This window comes from Megalobrama amblycephala, linkage group LG1 (assembly GCF_018812025.1).
Source record: "Megalobrama amblycephala isolate DHTTF-2021 linkage group LG1, ASM1881202v1, whole genome shotgun sequence".
Taxonomy (NCBI): Eukaryota; Metazoa; Chordata; class Actinopteri; order Cypriniformes; family Xenocyprididae; genus Megalobrama; species Megalobrama amblycephala.
This window is the reverse complement of record NC_063044.1, coordinates 1687244-1705899: the sequence shown is the minus strand read 5'-3', so window position 1 is coordinate 1705899 and position 18656 is coordinate 1687244. Positions and strand designations below refer to the sequence as shown.

The 18656-nt window shown below is 41.2% G+C and overlaps 1 pseudogene; it reads right to left on the bottom strand.

Moving 5' to 3' along the window:
- Nucleotides 1–17158, bottom strand: part of LOC125246530 — a 38548-nt pseudogene extending 21390 nt beyond the window's left edge.
- Nucleotides 17159–18656: the final 1498 nt, after the last annotated feature.

Below are 18656 nucleotides of genomic sequence, written 5' to 3'. Positions count from 1 at the left end.
AGAACTTTTGTCCAATACCTCCTCTAGGGAGGTCCGGGGGCATGCACCCCCGTAAGAAAATTTTGTACATTTTAAGGTTAAATGCATCAATCTGGTGCACTTTGGAAGCTCAAAATTAAGAGCTTCAACTCATGTACAGTGTGCAAATTGACCAAAGAAACAACATTGACTTGTACCTGGACATTAAAGAGGGTTCAAACATATTTTTAGTTGTGATATAAAGTCTACATCGTTTTAGGTGTTTTAGGATGCCAAACAATTATAACAATAAAATAATAATACATACATGACAGTAATATCCATATAGGCTATTGTAACAAATGCAATCTAATATATATATATATATATATATATATATATATATATATATATATATATATATATATATATATATATATATAGGTTAGGCTACTTTACACAACGTATAGGAAAATTAAAATACTAGTTTGTAGCCAATTTCTAATCCTTGAGCTTTTAATTTCAGCTGATCGTGTGAGCAAAGTGCGCACTTCTCTTTAAAACACGCAGCACAAACAGACTAAATAGTATATACTTAATCACTGTATATATTTTGGTGCTTTATTAAGGCACAAAGCCATTACGGTTTCGATTTTAGTTCACTGGCAAAATACAATGTAGAGACCATTTATGTTTTAAATTTTCGGTTCATTATGAAACTGTGGCGGCGCACAGGGTCATTAATGGGAAACACTGAATGAATGAATGCTAAAGTTGTCGTATCAGTTGTTATCATAACAAAAACGCTTCAACCGGACCGAACGAGAGTCTCGAGGCCTGCCGCTGCGCTGAGTGAGTGACAGGAGGCTGCGATGTGCGTGAACTCGCTGTCATATGGATACTGTAGAGAAGCGGTATTGAACGGTTTAACATATTTTAGAGACATGTTTAGAAAAAATATATATTTTAGCAGCACTACTAAGGGGGAGGTTGCCGCTTGGTCTGGAGCTGAATTGAATATCACACTAATTTTGTGATTGGCTGTTATGTGGTGTGGGGCCAGGGTGGGCCAAGCCTCTGATTGGGTGGGCCAGGCCCACCCTGGCCCCCCCGTGGAGCCGGGCCTGTCACCATCATGTCTTTCCAAACCCGTATTACACAAAATAAGATATTTTTGATGAAATCCGAGAGTTTTCTGAACCAAGGTAAGTAAAAGCATGAAACAGATAAAGTGTTTTAACAGAATTGATTCACAAGGAAGTGCCTTTTGACTTTGTACCTCATTGTGATGAAACCATTGAGGAATGAGGAGAACATGATATCAAATAACACAATGTTGTATTCCTTTAAATCTGTTTATATAGTAAAACCTTTATTAGATGGTAGATAATCTGATTCAAACAAATGAAACATGATCTAGCTAGTGAATTTAAGATTTTACACAATATGGTGTTGATTTAAGCTAAGAAAGAAGAAAATTAATGAAACAAACATAAACAGCAACAGTTGTTCTGACGGCATGTGGAAACACAGACGTCTTCAGATTCCCAGAGTCTCTTGGGTCACCTGACATCCGAGCAGGACATTACCCACACACACACACTGAGACAGATCGCCCACTGAAACACACACACACTCAAATCATCAGTGTGTGTCACAGAACTGAAGATATCTGAATGAACGTGTTCTGGAATGGAGATCCCACCTTTCTGAGAGCCGATCCATGACGCTGCCTTCATGGCCACAAACTGCCACTCGACCTGCTGCTCTATTTTACAGCCGTATAACCAGATCAGAGCCAGGAGAGTGGCCCATACTGACCCATCCACCTGTGGACAAACCATCATCCACTGCATTTGTTACTGGACACTGGACACAATCATCGCTGTCTTATTATTTCATCACATCTCTCACCTGTGCTGGTTTCTGATTGGTCAGCTCATCCTCCGTCTTCCCAAACACATCAGCCAGTGTGGCGTCCAGCTCCCAGCAGCCTGACGCCTTCTGGAGAGAAACCAGCTGGAGTAACAGGTCCTTTGGGGGATCAGGAGCGGCTGAACACACACACACACACACACACACACACACACACACACACACACACACACACACTCGTAAAAAATAACTGTAATTCTCTTACTTATGGCTTTTAAATCACAATATTTTCACATCAACCTTTGTAAATAATTAAGTAACATTTTCTGCCCAGGTCTAAACATAATTAAAGTACTTGTTTTTTTTTTGTTTTTTTTTTTTTTGTTTTTTACAATTTGTAATATTTTTTTTTTTTTTACAATTTTAATAAGTTTAGATTTACAAATACCTTTATTTGCTTCAAGTATGCGGTAGCAATCTGTGTAACAAGGAAAGAAAACTAAACAAGTCAGTGGCCTATAATTATGAGGGATCTGCAGTTTTTTAGTGGATCAGACTCATAAAAAATGTATAAATGAATGTAATACTAATTACTCGGTTTCACACACAAAAAACAACAGACACTATATTTTTCAAACTGCACAGAAAATATAAATAAAACAACTTTGGTGCAGACTAACATGTGTAAAGATGTAGTTCTGTACATGTGTTCATACTAACATCTCTATGAATCTTTCTGCAGGTTACATCATTACACCACCCAAACGTTCAAAAATGTATATACATTCTGTCATGAATTACTCAACATCAGCAATCCCGGTGGTTAGTTTTTGTATGAGTGAGTGAGCATAAGAGTCTTCATCTTTTGCCTTTCCCAGAATCTGAACATCTGAGGACGCAGTGGATTCATTTTATTTTTGAAGCTAATGCGCCTCCATATACCTAAATTCATTTATGTCTGCGCAAATCATTTTACACCAGACTGCTTTGTGAATGAATGTCAATACAAAACACAGGATTTGCTAAAAAGTTGTTACTCAAGGATGGATCAGTACCAACTGTTCATAAACTATTAGACTGAGGTGCATTTACCTGCCAGTGACCCAAGGATCCGTCTTTTTTTCTGTCTGGCTACAGACAGAAAAACCAAAGGTCAGAACAGATTCAGATCTGGACAAACAGCCAAGAACAGACACATCCAAAAGAACTAACAAACAAGAAAAGCTTTGGAATAGGGAAGGACTGATTTAGGAATTGGTCATGTTAGCGAATTCAAGTGCTGCATTACAAAACATGTTGCTGACAGGCTCTGCTTTGAATGAACTGTATGTTTTGTTTGAAGAATATTGAAGAAGGACAATGTCATATCAACAACTAGTCAGTAACTACACTGAGTTAAAGGATACCTATTATGCAAATCATTTTACACCAGACTGCTTTGTGAACGAATGTCAATACAAAACACAGGATTTGCTAAAAAGTTGTTACTCAAGGATGGATCAGTACCAACTGTTCATAAACTATTAGACTGAGGTGCATTTACCTGGCAGTGACCCAAGGATCCGTCTTTTTAATCGTGCGCCTACAGACAGAAAACCAAAGGTTAGAACAAATTCAGATCTGGACAAACAGCCAAGAACAGACACATCCAAAAGAACCAACAAACAAGAAAAGCTTTGCAATAGGGAAGAACTGATTTAGGAATTGGTCATGTTAGCAGGATTCAAGTGCTGCATTACAAGACATGTTGCTGACAGCCTCTGCTTTGAATTAACTAAGTTTAGTTTGAAGAACATTGAAGAAGAATAATGTCATATCAACAACTAGTCAGTAACTACACTGAGTTAAAGGGGACCTATTATGCAAATCATTTTACACCAGACTGCTTTGTGAATGAATGTCAATACAAAGGTACAATACAAAACAGGTTTTGCTAAAAAGTTGTTACTCAAGGATGAATCAGTGAACTGTTCATGATCCAGCTCACAGTCTCCAGAGCGATACTTGGTATGGCAGTAATGAAGGGGCGAGCACTTTATTACAGTTCATCGGAGTTGATTTACGGATATAAATCTTTCCAGTTTATTAAGCACCCCCGAAAAGAAATCAGGTCTGTATATATTTGTTTACTTTTAGTTGTAACGAGTGTTTCTGTGTACTTCGCTGTGTATGTTGATGATAATGCAAGGGAGTGAAAGTTTATGGATAATTTTTTAATGTTTTATTAAGCTCTTACAGTGATTTACTGGAGTCTTTTGTGTGAAGTACAATAAATGTCATAAAACTTATCAGCAGGGGTGCCTGCAGTATTTTATCTCAGTACTGCACAGAAGTACTGTGCATATTGTTTTCGGAGAAACATGTGATTAACGAAAAACGAAGCATTTTTTCCAGTCAGCTTCACTTTGCGTGTCAGAAGCCAGACCACTACTATTTGGAAGTTCAAGTTCTTTTACTAAACATTTTAAATAGGTAGGTTCTGTCAGATGAAATAAAAATTTAGCTTTTTTAGCAGCAAACACTCAAGATGGGTTTGGTGCACACAGGGGTAAAAAGTACACCACGTGTACAATTCAATATACTGTTGTATCTTTAATGTTGTGGGCTTATTTGTCTGCTGGAGGTCCTGGACATCTTGATCAGATACATGGCATCATGCATTCTATCAAATACCAACTGATAAAAAATCAAAACCTGACTGTCCCTGTTAGAAGTCATATAATGGGCTGTGGTTGGATCGTCCATCAGGACCATGATCCAAAACAAACATCAAAACCAACACAAAAATGAGTCACTGAGCACAAAATGAAGCTTCTGCCATGGCCGTCCCAGTCCCCTGACTTGAACCCTAAAGAAAATGAGTGGAGTGAACTGAAGAGAAGAAGCACCAACATGGAGCTGGGAATCTGAAGGATCTGGAGAGATTCTGTATGAAGGAATGATCTCTGATCTCTTGTCAGGTTTTCTCCAAACTCATCAGGCATTATAGAAGAAGACTCAGAGCTGTTATCTTGGCAAAAGGAGGTTGCAAAAAGTATTGAATAAAAGGGTATGATTAATTGTGAGCAGTGTGTATTAGAGAAAAACATTTCTCTCATAATGAGATTTTCCCCCCATTTAAAATTATTATTCTCCAATGAAAGGTTGGATTTTTGTAGATTTCTTAAATAAAAGATCAAAAGTATTAACGATGCAGATTTATTTTCACAGCCTTCTTTGGTCATATTTACCAAGAGTATGAATAATTTTGAGCACGACTGTATATATATATATATATATATATATATATATATATATATATATATATATATATATATATATATATATATATATATATATATATATATATATATATATATAAAACCTCATGACCCTAGCAACACCCAAGAACCAATCATATTAGGGAAAAATGATGCAATGAATCATGTCAACTATGCCATGCACTTATTCTATATAAACTGTTGTAGGGGAGCGCAGGGCACAACCTAATGCATGGTTAGTTTTAACTAGGGCTGGGTATCGAATTCGATACTTTTTAGGTACCGACCTGAATTGCCTCAATACTATCAAGTATCGAAAATTGTCTTGTCATTTGGTATCATAATTCGATACCTCTGAACGGAGCCATGGATATTATATATATATATATATATATATATATATATATATATATATAATATATACATAATGTATATATTGCCAAAAGTATTGGGAAGCCTGCCTACACATGAACTTTAATGACATCCCGTTCTTAATCCGTAGGGTTTAATATGGAGTTGGCTCACCATTTGCAGCTATTACAGCCTTAACTCTTCTGGAAAGGTTTTCCACAAGGTTTAGGAGTGCATTTATGGGAATTTTTGTGAGGTCAGGCAGTGATGTTGGCGAGAAGGCCTGGCTCACAGTCTCTGCTCTAATTCATCCCAAAGGTGTTCTATCGGGTTGAGGTGACTCTGTGCAGTCCAGTCAAGTTCCTCCACACCAAACTCGCTCATCCATTTCTTTATGGACCTTGCTTTGTGCAGTGGTACGCAGTCATGTTGGAACAGGAGGGGACCATTCCCAAACTGTTCCCAAAGTTGGGAGCATGAAATTGTCCAAAATATCTTGGTATGCTGAAGCATTAAGAGTTCCTTTCACTGGAACTAAGGGGCCAAGCCCAAACCCTCAAAAACAACCCCACACCATAATCCCCCCTCCACCAAACTTTACACTTGGCACAATGCAGTCAGGCAAGTACTATTCTCCTGGCAACCACCAAACCCAGACTAGTCCATTAAATTGCCAGACAGAGAAGCGTGATTCGTCTCCCTAGAGAACACGTCTCCACTGCTCTAGAGTCCAGTGGCGGCGTGCTTTACACCACTGCATCCGACGCATTGCACTTGGTGATGTATGGCTTGGATGCAGCTGCTCGGCCATGGAAACCCATTCCATGAAGCTCTCTACGCACTGTTCTTGAGCTAATCTGAAGGCCACACGAAGTTTGGAGGTCAGTAGCTATTGACTCTGCAGAAATTTGGTGACTTCTGCGCACTGTGTGCCTCAGCATGCGCTGACCCCACTCTGTGATTTTACGAGTTGCTGTTGTTCCCAATTGCTTCCACTTTGTTATGATACCACTAACAGTTGACTGTGGAATATTTAGTAGTGAGGAAATTTCATGTGAGTAGTTTAACTCTCTGGAGTCGGGTAACGCGCCGGCGCGTTTTGCAGGATTTTTTTCACATTGCAGCAAAACACACTTAAAATATGTCATTTCTGGTCATAGAGACATAAGTAATATATCAATTGAAACTATAGAATGTCTTCTTTTATTTGTATACACTCAGAGTAAAAACACAATGTTGTGCTTTTTGTAAAATAAAGAAAACTAACATGATGCGTGATCTCTCGTCTCCCTCTGAACGAAATCCGATCTGATAGTTCTCAGAAAATGAACTGTAACTTAGTGAATACTAATGACAAAAAAATTAGACTTATGTCTAAAGAAACATTGAAATGTCCGTTTTAAATCGTGCAAGTCAAATCGAAAACAAACTGTAACTTAGTGAATACTAATGACAAAAAAATTAGACTTATGTCTAAAGAAACATTGAAATGTCCGTTTTAAATCGTGCAAGTCAAATCGAAAACAAACATTCTGTGTTTATGTAATCTGTATGAAAAGAGAGCCATGTCAGAAGTCCGTGATTCAGCTTATTATCTGCTAATGTGGCCACGCCCACGGAGCCAGCGCTATTCAGAGGCAAATTCTGAGGAAATACTTGTATACATCGTCTCAATCGTGTATTTATTGTCTTGAAAAGTGTTTATCTGGATGTTAAAGCCATGGTTAGCGATCTCTAGAAGACATGCCGTTAGTTCCTGGTTCCTGTTCTTCTTTATATGAATTTGTGGCCTAAAGGTGTACGCCCTCCGGCTGCAAGTATGAATTGAAAACACAGTATCCAGCACTCATAGTGATGACAATAAATATTGAATAAATATTACTCCTCTGTATAGAAAATTGACATAAACATATAAGAATCCATCAATATTTCTCCAAATGTGCATGCTTTTAAGCTAAAAGCCTATATGAAATGCCATAGAGGTAACATAACTGTTCAGACACTTTGCATCACAGAAATACATTATATTTTAAAGAATATAATAGAATACCATTATTTTAAATTGTAATAATATTTCACAGTATTGCTGTTTATGATGAGCTGAGACATGATTACAGAGGGTTTTTTCACAGCCTACCTGACTGAAAGGCCTCATAATATGCAAGTCATTTCAGGTCATTATTATGTGATTCTTTTGTCACGCCTCCATGCATACTGTGTTTCTTGACAAGAAGTGTCTTACAAAAACTAAATCAATATATTGTTTTATATGAAGGAGTAGGCAAACTGCTGTCGCACCCTCACTCAGTGGTCGGACCCTTCATTCTTGCGGGCTGGAGTTACCCTTGAACAAGTGTCCAGGCATGCTGTGGTATACACAGATGCTTCTGTCACCGGGTGGGGAGCCACTTACAATGGGCATGCAGTATCAGGTCTGTGGACGGGGCCTCAACTGCATTGGCATATCAATTGCCTTGAGTTGCTAGCAGTACGTCTTGCACTGGGCCGCTTCAAGAAGCTGTTGACAGACAAGCATGTACTGGTCCGCTTGGACAGCACTGCGGCCGTTGCATATATCAACCATCAGGGTGATCTACGCTCCCGTCACATGTCGCAACTCGCCCACCATCTCTTGCTATGGAGTCAAAAGCATCTGAGGTCGCTTCATGCCATTCATGTCCCAGGCGTGCTCAACCGTGCAGCCGATGAGCTCCTCCTTGGCCCATTCCTCTGAAGAAGGACCTTCTGACTCAAAGACGGGGCACCCTCTGGCACCCGCATCCCGACCTGTGGAAACTCCATGTTTGGTCCCTGGATGGGACGCGGGGGTTCTAAGTGATCTCCCCTAGTCAGTTGTAGACACTATCACCTCCAATAGAGCTCTTTCTACGAGGAACCTCTATGCGTTAAAGTGGAACCTGTTCATCGATTGGTGTTCCTCTAACCGAGAGGACTCGGTGGATATTTATCGGTCTCCCTCATGTCTGCCAAGGTCGGCCACAGGTGGTGCTGCTGGACTACAAGTGTAGCCATTGCCTGACAAACTGAACGTGCCGTCACCTTAGTCGCCTGGAGGGCGAGGTCAGTGGCAGCACGCAGCTCCCCCAGAAGCTTTTGGTCAAGACCACCCTGGGGCATATCCATGAGCGCTTTGGCCTGATAGACCTGTAACAGGGTCATGGCATGCAGGGCAGAGGCGGCCTGCCCGCAGACTCTGTATGCTTTCTCTGTCAAGCCTGACGAAAATTTACAGGCCCGGGATGGGAGACGTGGTTCACCGCGCCAGCCAGCGGCCATTGGACACAGTTGCATTGCTACGGCTTGCTCAACTGGGGGAATCCCAGCGTACGCCATGGCCTCCTTGCCATCCAGAGTGGTGAAGGCGGAGGAGGGGCTAGGCCTGGCACGAATGCTATACGGCGTTCTCCAAGACTTGTTCACCTCCTCATGCTGGTCCTCAGCGCCCCGCCCCGGTACCATTCTTCCAGAGGTGCAAGAGAAACCAATCCTCCAACCGAGAAGGTTCGGGACGCAGTGGAGAATTCCAGACGAGCCTGAACTTCTCGACGACCTGGGAAAGCATAGCCGTCAACTCGGGATCGGGATCGGGATCGGGCAACGCAACACTCCCAGAGGGAGGCAACGCAGCCGAGTCTTCATCTCCCGAGGACTCCTGCTCACCTTCCGATGCCGCAATCGACATCTGATCATCTGCCGGTGCACCAAAGGAAATGACTGGTCGCTCAACAGAGGGACCAGCACGATCCTCTGGTAACACCACAGGCTGCAGTGTTGCAGAGGGGACAGGGGCCCGCGGAGAACCAAGGAATGAGAGTCTAGACCTCAACACTGAGTGAGAACATGAACTATCCACTATTCCTGCAGTGAGAACATGAACTATCCACAAAAGCTGCCTCAGCATGCTGAACACCCAGGCATGTGACACAGCGATTGTGACCATCAGTGGGGACCAGGGAATGACCACATTCAGTAACGCACAGACGAAATTACATCTTGAAAAAGACCCAGGGTTCGTCATTTAAGCTGTTTTAGAAGGGGGAAATTCAGCTCTGTTCTATTGTGCTGAAGCACACAGGGAACAGCCACAATGCGACTGCAGGTACACCATTCCCTGAGTCACACGCACAGAGGAACCGGCCCAAATCGCAAACCAACAGGGTAAATGATGCTGTGAAAACAGCAGTTGAGAGCTGTATAAATAGCTCGAGGGCTCACTCTGGAACGTTCGCGGCTTCTCTGTAACATGCCTTCACACCAACACATGTAGAAACAGCTCTTCAAAGGCTTGAGAAGTCACTCTCAGTCTTAATAGCAGGAACACACAGGTTGGCTCCGAAGCAAAAGACATAGTGCGTTTGAATCCGCTTCCGTATTTATACCCACCTGGTGGGGGCGGTGCGCATTATGCAAATATCGCATGCCAATTCCATTGGCTTGTTTTAGTTCACTTAAAGCTGATAGGGCTCTCTGGCGATATACCAATTTGTCGGTCACTACTGACGTACGTCGAACGTGACCGACTGAAAGGGAACTGCATGTAAACTGAAGTGAAGAGTTCTGCTTTTGTCATGTAAACATCTTACTGTGATTAAGACCTTACTCTGATTATTAGAAATAATCACATTATTGGTGCACATGTAAACACTGAGTCACTGTGTGGTTACTGATGCGCAGCAGGTCAGTGGAACACTAGAGACCTTATTTCCAATTGATAGTGTTTATAGGGGGTGAGACGTCATCTGACTCGCATCTTAAGTGATCAGAATATGATTCTTAGGCATCTGGTTTTGCCAATGTGGTCAAAGTAGCTATTCTTAGGCGTCAGGAGTTACCGAAGGAGTCAGAGTGGGGAGTCAACTGAGGATAATATTGGAGGTGATGGGGGACATCTGGTGCATAGGGCAATTTCTACCACAACAGACAATCAGAGCATTAACCATCTGTCTGAAAACACTTAATAAACGTGACATGCATGTCAAGTTCATCTGTGGCCATAAATTCCACTGTTGTTGCCCTAAAAAAAGCATTCGTCACAAAATGTAAAATCTATATGATAAGAACATCCTTTTTGAAATTATAATAAAAACAGACACAGACAACCTCACAAGTTCACGATGAGAGCACTAACCGTGTGTGGGCACTCTTCTCTTCAGCATGGGTCCTTTCACAGTCTGTCTGCTGTCTTTATTAATGGCAATGAAGGCTGTATGAACACTGCTCACTCCTGCCTGAACACTGAGCTCCACTATCCTGCTCCTGATGCCATCAACATCTGCATCACCTGACCTCTCCTCCTGCTCCAGAGAACGGATCAGGATTTGAGCCGCCAGCCGGTGAATGGCCAACCTGTGCAACATGGCAGAAAACAGTGCTTACTGGGATTTAAAGGAACATTCCACTTTTTTTGAAAATAGGCTCATTTTCCAACTCCCCTAGAGATAAACAGTTGAGTTTTACCGTTTTCGAATCCATTCAGCCGATCTCCAGGTCTGGAGGTACCACTTTTAGCATAGCTTAGCATAGTTCATTGAATCTGATTAGACCATTAGCATCTCGCTCAAAAATGACCAAAGTGTTTGAATATTTCTCCTATTTAAAACTTGACTCTTCTATAGTTACCAAGACCGACGGAAAATGAAGGAAAATGAAAAGAGTTGCGATTTTCTAAGCCGATATGGCTAGGAACTATACTCTCATTCCGGCATAATAATCAAGGAACTTTGCTGCCGTACCATGGGTGTAGGGATGTGCGGTATACCGGTACTGGAAAAATACAGGTATTTATTATATTTCAAACAGTATAATTTCATAATTTTGCTCATTTCGGTATTTTATGCGTTGCTGTTCCGAAGTTCACCGCTAGGCTGCAGTGTGCTACACAAACAGACGCGAAACTGGCAAATGCGATAACAGAACAACACACGATGGCTCGAACAGATAGTTAATTCTACACACCTGAAACTAATCGACAAAAGACAGCAGTAGGAGTGAAATATGGCATTTCTTTGCCTACAAAAGTGATGGTAAAGGTGAAGCAACAGACCTCAATGCACCAATCTGCAAACGCTGCTTTAAATCATGTGTTACCACGAGAGCCAGCACATCAAATCTAGCAAAGCACTTGTCACTTGCTCATCCCGATTTGTTCAAAGAGTTCAGAGATCGACAGGTGAGTCCATTCAACTGATTTAATTTAGACTTTTATTCACAACACTGATCAGCACATGCACATACATAAGAGCTTATCAAACGGTAAACACGAAAGCTCAAACATGCGTGCGTGACATGCTAGAACCAATGAAGTTTAGTTCTTATTATACTTGCACTTGTTGCAAACAATCATATACAGTATTAATTGAATTTGAATGAATAAAGAGATTAGTAATATTAATTTTAGTATTAGTGATAGTAATATGAAGGGCATATTATTGCCGCTTCGGCGATACCTAGAGGAAGCAGCCGAGAAAGAACGATAGTGAGAAAAATAGTAATAGCCTATGAATATTACTAATATGAACACTTTACAATAAAGCTACATTTGTCAAAATTCATGAGGTAACCTGACCTAACAGCATTATTGCATTTATTAATCTAGGTCAATCAGTAATTATTTATAATGCATGTTTAGCATGTTAACATTACTTTGTGCATTAAACTAATATGAACCCAAACACAAACCTTACAATAACCAAGATTAATAAATGTTATAAATGTCAGGAGCTGTCAAAAAAAAAAAAAAAACACTGAAAAGATGTGAAGATATGAACCCATTTTAATTGGGTTACTTCAGTTTTTTTCCAAAATTAAAATTTAACATTTGTTCCCTGTAGGTTTTTTGTTGTTGTTGTTTGTTTGTTTGTTTTACATACATTTTGTTTGCACTATGTGATAAAAGAAAGAGATAAAAGATTTTTTTTTTTCTAAAATCAAAAATCAAACCATATTCCCTGAATGTAGGTTTTGTTACATTTTATTTGCCCATTTGTTACTGCAGAGTTTTAAGCAGTTTATTAATAAAATTGTTTAAATTCCCTTATCTTTTGAGGCTGGTTATTTGTCACCTATGGTATCAATTTAGTATCGATACTGAGATATTAGTACCAAAGCCAAAATTGTGGTATCGGAACATGGGTGCAGCAGGCGCAATGATATTACGCAGCATATTATGCACAGGGAGCGTGCCTTGCAACCATGAAGACATTTGTGAGAGACGCGTAATATCATTGCGCCTGCTGCACCCATGGTACGGCAGCAAAGTTCCTTGATTATTACGCCGGAATGAGAGTATAGTTCCCAAAGGAACTATACCTCAAGGAACTTTGCTGCCATAACATGGGTGCAGCAGGTGCAATGATATTATGCAGCGTCCCTCACAAATGTCTCCATGCTTGCAAGGCACGCTCGATGTGCAAACAGGGGGTCGCAGGCGGTGCATAATATCATTGCGCCTGCTGCGCCCATGGTACGACAGCAAAGTTCCTTGATTATTACGCTGGAATGAGAGTATAGTTCCTAGCCATATCGGCCTACAAAATCACAACTTTTCATTTTCAGTCAGTTTTAGTACACAATGTAACTACAGAAGAGTCAAGTTTTAAATAGGAAAAATATCGAAACTCTTTGGTCATTTTTGAGCGAGATGCTAACGGTCTAATCAGATTCAATGAACTATGCTAAGCTATGCTAAAAGTGCTACCGTCAGACCCGGAGATCGGCTGAATGGATTCGAAAACGGTAAAACTCAACTGTTTAACTCTAGGGGAGATGGAAAATGAGCCTATTTTCAAAAAAGTGGAGTGTTCCTTTAATGTTATATTACATAAAAAATGCATGCATTTAGTAGGTACTTTTTTCCAAAGAGACTTACATTGCATCCTGGGAATCAAACCCATGAACCTGGCATTGTAAGTAGGGTTGGGTACTGAACTTGGTACAAATCTGAATTACGTCAGTAATACAGAATACCGATTCACATTAAATCAATCAGTGCCAAATTTCAGTACCTGAGAACACATCTGGGCACGAGAGTAAGGTGCGTTAGAGAGAGAGACCATGCGATGTCACCCCAGCAGCTTGTTCAAACACAACACACAGCGCAATGACTAAATGTTCTGAAGTGTGGTTACATTTCACAAAACAAGATGCAGCCAACGCTATTTGCAATATGTCCATAAAAACGTGCTTAATCCAGAATGTATATGATCCGCGTTGGGAATATTGTTAATCTCATTGCAGCGTTCCGTGCAGAAACCGCTCTCATCAATACCATGTTGTTACATACTAAATATTGTTACAGTCATATTTTCCATGTGTTGTTCAGAAACTCCAGAAACGGTCTTTCGTGACATTTGAATTCTATGTAATGCGATCTCATGCAATCTACAGTGTGCTCACACTATGCCCTGGACAGGAGACGCTGTGACATCATGTGACAGACAGGCTGGAGGTTGTAGGGATGGTTTTGGGAGGTAGAGAGAGGATTTATTTTGTCTAGAGTGAAAAAAATTCTAAATAAATAACAAAATGCTGAAATTGAGAGGTTTGGACTTTTATTTCACTGAAATAAATATTTCTAATATTAAAGTTTTATATTACTGAAAAAAGGTACTAGCTTTGAAAAAGGTCTACCAGCAAACTACTGATGTCACTCCAATGAATGCATTTCTGTTCATGTTTGTGTGTGTTACCCTGTTTCCTCAGTTGGTTTGAGGCAGAAGTGGAGCTGGTTTGTTACTGGTTGATCTTTAAGACTGTATTTGACTGTCACTGTTCCCTCAGAGTCTCCTGAACTCTATGAGAGAGGACATTTTTTTATCATTTAAACAAATGAGAGACACTCTTATTCTCATTAAAGAAACACATGCTACATCATCTCACCTCTCCTTTAAGGTGGGCATAAATGAGTGACCTTTGACCCTGGAAGAGCACATTGATGGGTGGAGACAGTGTGTCAACAGTAATGCCATCTGGAAGGGTCCAATCCACAGAGATATTAACCACAGCGGGCTGCAGCGCAAACCTGAGGGACTGCATCACCTGATATAGTTTGAAGAGAAAGAGAAACCATTGAGACATGTGACTAGGAAACATTTGAGCCTGTGAAATCCAGTGGAGAGCTTTACTTTGGGCTGCATGCGGTCGGTGCCTGTGATGAACTGAGCGTGACCAGATCCCTCCCTGGCCATTCCTGTGATGAGGGCGGTACTTGCACCCTCACCAATCCCGAATGAGAAACACCTGAACACACAATAAACTCTGTTAGTGTAAGTGATGAAGATATGAATGATGGGAAGATCAAACCCAGCAGACCTTTACCTGTGAGAGTGAGCATGATGTTTCACCAGGTCCAGCACCTCTTTAGTGTTTCTCACCTCTCCATCAGTGAAGATGAACAGCTGAAGAGAGAAAAACATCTGATTCATAAGCCTCGTTTATACTTTAACACCAATGTCAATGAGTAGTTGAGGTGTTGTTGTACCTGTCTGGGGTGGTCTGGGTAACAGGGCTGACTGTAGATGTGTTTTAGAGGCTCTAAAATCTCTGTGCCGCACAAGTCTGCTCGCATTTCCTTCACTCTCTTCAGAGCTTGATCCATTGTGTCCTGATTGTACTCGACACTCTTACTGCAAATAAAAAAACAATGATATCTTTCCTCTCACATATTTCAAAACTGAGTATCTGTGAATGAAGATCTAGTTACTAACGGGTAGAAGGACTCAAAACGAGAGCCAAATCCATAGATATTGAAGTAGCATCCCATGGGCAGACTCTTCAACAGTAACAGCAGAGTGTCCTAAAGAGAGACATGGACAAATACTTAAACTCAAACTCTATCCCAGAAAAAGTATGGCATTTGTCATTATGGGCAAGAAAAGCCAAGCAATCTGGTTGTGAACTGAGTTTTATTTTGTTTAAATGTATCTCATCTGAACACATTCAAATAAATACACATCCTGGCATGCAAACATCCAGTTTTTAATCTTAAATCTTACCTTTGCACTTTCAATGCGCTTCTGTGCCCCATTCTCCTGATGCATCATACACTCCATACTGCCTGATCTGTCAATCACAAAAACAAACTCTCCTTGTGTTGCCAGTGACATCACTTCCTCTGGGAACTCTGGGTACAAGCTTATCATGACCACTGGGTCCCTCATCAGAGAGCCTGAAATAGAGAGAGAGTCAGTGACAGCTTGATCACTCAATCCCATAATCCCAGTGAGCTGCAGGTCATACCTGATGGGGCAGTGGACACTCCTGCCTCCACTATAGCAGAGGGCTGATGGGTATCCTGATAGAACACAAACAGCTCAACGTCCTTATCAAACATGTGACCAGGACTCAGATTCACCTACACACATAAAAACACATGCATCAAACCGCTGTGCTCACACATCCAGATAAACACATGAAGACACACAGTACCGTCGCCTGAGTGTGATCAGAGTGGAGGAACACTAGAGGATCCAGAGTGCAGCTGGACTCTAGTTTGGAGATGGGCTTTGGAGAGCTCACATGGACACTGAGAGTCAGCGTGTAGGGAACAGATCCACATCCTGATGAAATCTCTGAGACTATACCAGCAACTGAACCTGACACACACACACACACACACACACACACAGAGTGTGTTAGAATCAGCTTCTCTCCACTAATAAAGTGTGTGTCAGCAGCTGCTGTAGTACCTGCTGGTGTGTATCGGGGGTTGAGTACAGCCGGCAGACAGAAGCGCAGCGAGTGGTCGGCCTGCACAGCGAGCTCGGTGACGTAGATGATGGTGACGGCAGCGTTCTGACCCGGCGACAGACACCCGACACTCAGTCTGAAGACATCAGGACTCTCTTCGCTCTCTTCCAACAGAAACGCCTGCTGACCCGAACTCACAGCGTCATCATAACGATCCCTCGCCTGTGAGACACAATTTTGTTACATGTTGCATAGTAAAAATATATGCAAATAAGCTTCCAGCAGACTTATATTTGGACTCACAGTTTCTCTTTCTTGCACCTCTGCCACAATCTCCTGCTCTCCGATCTTGGCACTGAAGTGGCAGACAGCAGCATCAGCAGGCAGAGGGAAGACGAACAAGGCCTCCAGGGGGCGCTCTTCCTCATTCACATACTGCAGAGTGGAGGAGACTGTGGCTACATGATCCTGAACCCGAACCTCCACTGAGATGCTCTTCAGAGGCACTGAGTCACACAAACCAACAACAACAAATAATCCTCAAATACAGCTCTTTGATAAAAATAACATCTGTTAGACTCTCTACATTAACATGAAAACTCGAACGTGTAACTTAGATATAATTAAAATTATTATATTCACCCACATCGGCTATTAAATGAAATCGGAAAGAGTAAAAGTAAAAAGGTGACTTCATACCTGGCTCATCTGTCGCAGTCACAAGACCGCAGTTCACCATTTTCACCCTCCGTTAAATGAACTGACTAGATGATCTACTTCGAAAGCGAAAGTGAAAAATCCGAAATACTGCCTTTAAATCTGCCTTAAATCGTCACAGAAGACTCGTTTAATGAGTTAATCAGTGTTTCTGATCAAATTACCGAATGTTTGGGGAAGAAAAGCCGCTTTCTGAAAGTTGACGCCCTGCTGTAGCATTAGTCAGAGGACTGTTAACTGTGTGCAGAAGACGCGTCGTGCTATTTACTTTGAGGCGGGAGTTTGACTCATGAATATTAATTAAGTGCAGTGATTTCTATGGCCCCGTTTACACGTGCATGGTTATTTTGAAAAACGGAGACATTTCCCTTCGTTTGCGCCCTTCGTTTAAATCTTTTTAAAAACTCCGGCCAGAGTGGAGATTTTGAAAATCTTCGTTTGCACGTTTGCATGTAAACTGAGACAAACGGGTGTTTAAGCAGCCAACGTCACAGTATGCGCCAGAGCTCGCACCTATGTTAAGTGCGACCTATGTTTACATGTGATCATGGAAGCATTTAGAGTAGCAGTCGCATTTATGTTGGTGCAAACTCTTCTCGTGTGTTTGCATTTGCAAATACAGCTGCTCTATTATGTTGAGAAGCAGAGACGAATGAGTGCTCGGAAATCAGCAATTTTGCAACAACTTCCAATCACTTCAAGAGGAATTCGGGATTTTTGGGGGGATTCTGATTGGCTTACATGGGCTTGAACTGCTCGTTACACTCTTGACGTCATACATACACGGGTACGTGTAAATGAAAACTTTTCTGAAAACTGACATGTGTGCACGATGTTATTTTTGAAACCGGAGAGGCTGAAATGTCCGTTTATGAAAATAGCCGCCCATGTGTATGCCAAACTAATTTTCCATACAGCTAACAGAATTTTGGAACGTGAAAAAGAGGAACGTGTTTTAAAGGTATAATGTTCCTCAAATGTTCTTTCAACTTAATTTTGGTTTAAAATTCAACATTCTGGGAACGTTGATTTGTAACATTTCAAGAACATAAAAATGTCCAGTTTCCTTAATGTTAGTAGAACGTTATTTAAAGGTTAGTATGATGTTCCTGAAACATTCTTTCAATCATTCAAAACCTGCTGTGAACAAACACTGAAAGAAAGAGAAATAAGAACACAAACTACAACTTTCTTCAGCCACAGCCTTAGATGAACTGAAGATAAAAAAAACATTCAAGACAAGACAAGACAAAACCTTCAAGATCTGATTAAACAACAACTCCACAAACAACATTACCAGCTTTACTGGAGAGAAGCAGTCAAGCAACATATGAGGATCTTCATACTGTGTTTTTGTGTTTTTCAAGTTTTTTGTGTCTTTTCTAGTTTGATTTTAATGCTGTGTCGTTGCTAGGAAAGTTTGTTTACTGTGTTCATGTGGCAATTCGCTGCCCCTGCATTAGACCCATTTTATCAAAGCAGCAGAAAGCAGTGCAGATGCAGCATCCAGTGGCCATATCCTGCCTTCTTACGGACAGGGGCGCCCCCAAGGGGTGGTCAGTGGTAGTCACGGCCACCGCTGTACAAATTCTGGCCATCCTGTGGCCACCCCAGTATGATTTTGCAGTGGGTACTATTAAATTGTATGCATTAAATGCATAATGTCAATTCACAAGTTCATGAAGTGAAAGAAAATAAAATGCCACCAAAAAAGACTGTAGATTGATTGGCGCCACCAGAGTAGCCTAGCTGTTTCACTGCCCCCAAATAGAAATGTCGGACCTGAAT